Below are 6052 nucleotides of genomic sequence, written 5' to 3'. Positions count from 1 at the left end.
TCAATAAAAGTAACAAACCAACGTGAGCCACTCAAATTTGGGACTTTGGATGGGCCCCAAACATCAGAATGTATAACCATAAAAGGAAACGGACTTTTGTTCAAAATTAACGGAAACGAAACACGATGGCTTTTAGCCAATTCACAAATATCACAACGGAAACTAGAAATATCACTCTCTGCAAACAAACTAGGAAACAATTTTTTTAAATAACCAAAGGAAGCATGTCCCAAACGTCGATGCCACAACCAAATTTTAGACTTTTTCTTCTCCCTCTCAGATCCATCTGCCATCAAGGCTTGTTGCAACTTATTTGAATCCTTTGACTGCAAGTCCAAGTAATAAAGTTTTCCCCGCATAATACCACAACCAATCGTCTGTCTTGTTTGGATGTCCTTAATCACACAAAATTCAGGCCAAAAAATGACAATACAAGATAAGGCTGCGGTGATTTGAGAAACTGAAAAAAGATTGTAATCTAAAGATGGAACAATTAAAACAGAATCCAAATTCAAAGTATCAATAAGAGTTAAGGATCCTTCCCCAATGATTGGGGTTGTGTTACCATTGGTTGTGGAAATAATTTTTTGTGAGGAAGGTCTAAGGGGTGAAACCTGTCTAGAATCAAAAGTCATATGATCTGTAGCACCAGAATCAATTATCCATGCACTATTAATAACAGGTGTAAAAGTATTTAAAAACTTACCACCATGATCTGTAGTGGCTACCAATGCAGAGGCTTTCTCAGCAACATTAGCCTCTGTTTTTATTTCGGCAACAATTGCAATCTAGGTTTTCTTGGAATCCTTCTTCTGTTGATCACGATTATTATCATTAATAACAAAGTGTTGATAACCTAAACATGATCTAAAGGTCCATGGTTCAAACCCTCGGTTCCTCATTGTTTTCCTGGTCTTACCAAGAGTCGTTGCTTTGAAATTGTGGGATATCCAGATTGGTGGGATCAATCTTATTACAGTGAGTGCATTTGAAGGTTGACTTATCAATATTAGGGCTTGTCTTAGGATGGATGATCGTTGTCGGACTACCATAGCGACAAAATATCCATGATTTCAGTTCCATGGCTCTGATACCATTTTCAAATTGATAAATGGTAGTCTTTTCCATTCATACTTTCATTCGTTCATGTAAAAAGAATATATAGAGGGTAATCACCATTCTAAGAATGGGAAGGAATGATACAAGGAAAGAATGATATAAGGAAATAACAACTAATATCCTAATATCTCAACTTTCCTAATATCTCAATATTCCTAATATCTCAATATTCTTAATATCTCAACTTTCCTACTATTTAAACATTCCTAATATCTCAACACTAAATAATATAAGGAAAGAATGATATACGGAAAGCATTCCTAATATCTCAACAGAAATGACATTTTTTTGTGTAGAATGTTATTAAACTTTATTTGATTTGATTTTTTTTTTTTACTTATTTTCCAGGTTGTTTGATATGATTATTATTGATTTCCATTAAAAAGGTTTCCACTTTAACTTTGTTGTTGGGACCAATTTGACATGGCACGAGAAAAAATATTTCTCAGTTGTTTCATGCTTGTTTGTATATTTATGAACATATTTGGATTTTCATTGAAAACTAAAATTACTTTGTATGGGACCAGTTTGTCTTTTATTATGAATTTGTTAAAGAATTAAGACCACTATATTTTTGTTATGAGTTTGATATCTTTTTGTACTAGTATTATACTAGTATGATATGTTGAATGTTTAGTAGTTTGAAAGTTGTGTAAAAAAACCATTACTTTAGTTATAAAGTATAGGCACGATACAAATGCAATATTGTTATAATGTAAAAACATTAACATTACGATACATTACAATATACCAAAATGACAAAATATCACTACAAGAAAAAAGGCCATTGTTGACAGTTTTTTGTTGTTAAGATAAGATATATCTGTCAAGATAGGTTACTATTTGTATATGTCATCTATGCCAGTATCAAGAAAAGTTTAAAGCTAGATTGACATATACATATGTCAAGATTTCTCTATTTCTACTAATGATGAAATCTTAATAGTATGATATCTATCAATGTTTCTTTTACTTCTGTCAATGTTGAATTTAGCATATGACAAGATTACTTGATCTTATGTCAAGGTTAACTTACTCTTTTGTTAAGGTTACTCCAACAAGTGTCAAGGTCAGACGTCATATATGTCATGATTAATCCCACATATGTCAAGATTTCTAAATATATATGTCAAGGTTAGATTTTATATATATCATAATTGTTTTATATATGTCAATGTTTGGTATCACATATGTCATAGTTGCCACTGCACATGTCAACATTAGGCATGAGCCATATGTCAATATAACTTATGAAAAATTTAATATTATTTTATTATAATTTTTATTTTTTAATGGAAAATGAACATGTTATATACCATATGAAACCTATCTCAAAATTAAATTTGGCATATTTTTAATTATGCTAATCACAATCAAGTCCCGAAAATAATTTAAATAAATTACTATTTAAGAAAAAAAATCATTACATATACATTAAATATTAAGAACACAATTCAATAAATGTTTTTCAAGTACCTCTCTATTTTCTATATACAAACAAAACCTAGCTAAAAACATTCAATTAAAATAATATACAAACTTAAATTGAAAAGTACAACATTATCTTCATAAGAGGTGATCTTTGTTTCTGCATCAGTGTCTTCTTCTTGATGTATTTCTTAGATACCTAGTAGAATAAACACAAAATTAATATAAAATTAAGTAACAAATACCAAAAAATTAAAAGATTTTTTCATAGGACAGTAAATATACTAACCTTCAATATCACAAAAATAAAATAAATACACCTATTGACCTTTAATATCATCAGTTGTAATTGAATTGATTTTGTGATTCTAGATTCAATGTAAAACACGGTGGATATTCAAACTCACATATCCTCTAGGATGAAGCCTCATCCATACTTATCTCTTGCTTGAAGCCTAATCAATGGTGAAGCATGACCTCAACAATCCTAAGGTTCAACAAAACTCCATGGCTCTCAAAGAACCAAGCTGCTTATGTGTGCCTGATACTCTTATTATTGGGCTAAACCAAATGAACACAAGGCCCAAGTAATAAAATATTTTAACATCAAACCCATGCACCAAATATTTGAAGCCCAATCAAAAAGCAAATGAGACCCAAGCCCATATAAAAATTAAATTAAAACCATCTCAACAAGTACTGTAGAGATCCAAGGAAACTTACCTACGTCTCTTGAAGCCCTAAGATGAAGAACGAAGTGGCAACCATGGAGATGGTGGTGTTGATGTCAGTCCAACAAAATTCAATGGGTAGTGCAGGAGGTACCAAGGCTGTGGGCTGCAACAATGGTGGCTATGATGGTGATGGAACATCAAGAATCACATCGGGGTTATGGCGAAACATCGGGAAGCACGTTTGAGTCGTAGTGAACATGGGAACAATAGCCATGGGGGAATATAAAGATGGTGGCATGGTGGGTGTGGGACTCATGGATGGTAACAACACAGGAGATGGAGGTGGTGGCGTAGAGGCTGCCATGAATATGAGGATGAGAGGATGAAAAAAGAAAGAAGAAAGAAGAAGAAAGAAGAAAAAAAATAGGAAAATAAGAGAAAAAGGAAGATGGGGAAGATGGGGCGGCTGTAAGTGGAAGGAAATGGAATAGAAAGGAAAAACAAAAAACTTATTTATTAAGCTTTTTTTAATGGCTCAGGCAAAAGCATAAATGTAATGGGCCCAAACTAAATAAAACGGGCTTAAAATATTTTAAAAGAAATGGGTCTATGGATTGATTTTACAATTAGTTATAATACCTAAATACTAATTAGGTTATTCTTAGTAGATTTAATGTCTAATTAAACACAAATAATAATTTAATTACCTAATACTTGTGAGACCTCGACCCAAGTTAGTGGCAATATATTTTAATTCCAACAATTAGAAATATAGAGACATAACTTAGTGTCTTATCCAAAATATTAAAATAAGATTATAGGTATAGTTTTCAATACATTGATATTCTTTTTTAAATGGAAACATTATCTTATCCTTTTTAATCACAAATTTCTATTCAAAATAATAATGAATATGCTTGTAAAAACTACCAAAATTTGATAAAATTGCCTTAAATTAGGATTTGGTTTTTCAATAACTCAACCTTAATAAATTAAAATAAAATAGGCTTATTTTCACTTACAAAATATATGTTAAAGTGACGGTACCAAATATTCTAATCTTAAAACATTAATTTATTAAATATTTATTAACTTATAAATTTCTATTAAGGTTGTGTCATTATAAACCATATAAAAATTTAGCAAATGCACGTATGTCATTATTACTTTTATTTAGATAGAAAAGATTAACTATACTTTGACTAATGAATTTTTAGTCAAGATTGCATATCATTAAACCAAGAAAAATTTAGCAAATAATATATATGTCATTATTGCTTTCATTTTGGTACCTTGACATATGAACATATTAATTATAAATTGACTTATAAATTATTTGTCAAGGTTGCATCATCATAAGTCACGGAAAAATGCAATAACTATTATATATGTCATTGTTGATTTAATCTAAATTGTATATGTCATAATTGTTCATTTAAATAGACAATCTTCACATATATTATCTTAAGTCAAGATGATATATGTCAATAATAACCTTTTTTCTTGTAGTGTATTGAATTGTTTCTTACCGAACTAGCATTTATGGGCTATCATGTTGTATTCCTATCATGCTCAATTTTTGAAGCAACCTTGAAAGTCAAATGAAGTAGTAATATAAATTCACCATAATCTTAATTTTTTTTAAAAAAAAAAATGAGTTAGTAATTTCAAGACATGAAGTAGTTGATAATAATCAAATGATGTATAAAAAGACATTTATAAAATTAAATTTTTTTATAAAAAAAATACAGAGGTACAATAAAAATACATTACAATTATAATACAAATACAATAACATTATGATACATTACGATAAGGTAAAATTTAAAAAAAAATTAAATTTCTTACGAAACTGGGCAGTTGTGGGTTTTTTGGCATATCCCTAACATGTCTAATACACAACAAATATTGTTCTTTATGATATAAAATATGTCTCAATTGATTACAATTTTCATTTGTTTGTTTTGTATTTGTTGTAAAATTTTCCTTGGTTGTAATATTGTGAAATAGATTGATTTTATATAGTACAGGTACGATACAAATGCAATACAGTTACAATGTAAAAACATTCATATTTCGATACATTACAATATACTAAAATGACAAAATATTGCATTGTTTTTTTACTGAACTAACATTTCTGGACTATCAAGTTGTATTCTTATCATGCTCAATGTTTTGAAGCAACCTTGCAAGCCAAATGAAGTAGTAATATGAATTCACAATAATTTTAATTTTATTTAAAATATAATGAGTTAGTAATTTCAATACATGAAATTGTTGATGACAATCCAATGATGTATAAAAATGCATCTATAAAATTAATTTGTTTATAAAAAAAATATATAGAGGTACAATAAAAATACATTATAATTATAATACAAATACATTATCATCATAATACATTACGATAAGGTAAAATTTTAAAATTTTAAAATTTCTTACGAAACTGGGTAGTTGTGGGTATCCTAATGTCTCTCATTCCTGCATTATAATCAAAGCTTAAAATGATTACAAAATAGTTACTCTTATTTGTACTACCAAATCCTCATTTAGAAACAATTTTCATAATATTAATCTACATTTATTTAGTCTTGCAAATTGAAGAACAAAACACCATACCCTAAAAACTAAAATCAAATAAATAAGATTTCTTATATTTAAGTGAAAATTTCAAGTATTTCACATACAATAAAAAAAGATGTAGTTGAAGATGTCGTCAAAGATACAATATCGAAAATGGAGACACGCCAACGATGATGCAAAATGAAAGTCTTTGATGAGAACACCATTGGAATAGAGGAGCTATAGACGAGTACATGAGATTGAGT

At 29.0% G+C, this 6052-nt stretch overlaps 1 long non-coding RNA gene across 1 annotated transcript; it reads right to left on the bottom strand.

Annotated features, from left to right (window-relative positions):
* Window positions 1-2525: 2525 nt before the first annotated feature.
* Window positions 2526-3684, bottom strand: LOC132254975 (uncharacterized). The gene is made up of 2 exons (XR_009467451.1): window positions 3271-3684; window positions 2526-2746 (listed from the first exon to the last, which is right to left on the bottom strand). It is a non-coding gene; the product is annotated as an uncharacterized LOC132254975 (long non-coding RNA).
* Window positions 3685-6052: the final 2368 nt, after the last annotated feature.

This window comes from Vitis vinifera, chromosome 13 (assembly GCF_030704535.1).
Source record: "Vitis vinifera cultivar Pinot Noir 40024 chromosome 13, ASM3070453v1".
NCBI lineage: Eukaryota > Viridiplantae > Streptophyta > Magnoliopsida > Vitales > Vitaceae > Vitis > Vitis vinifera.
Note: the sequence above shows the minus strand (reverse complement) of the source record. Positions and strands in the feature narration are given on the sequence as shown.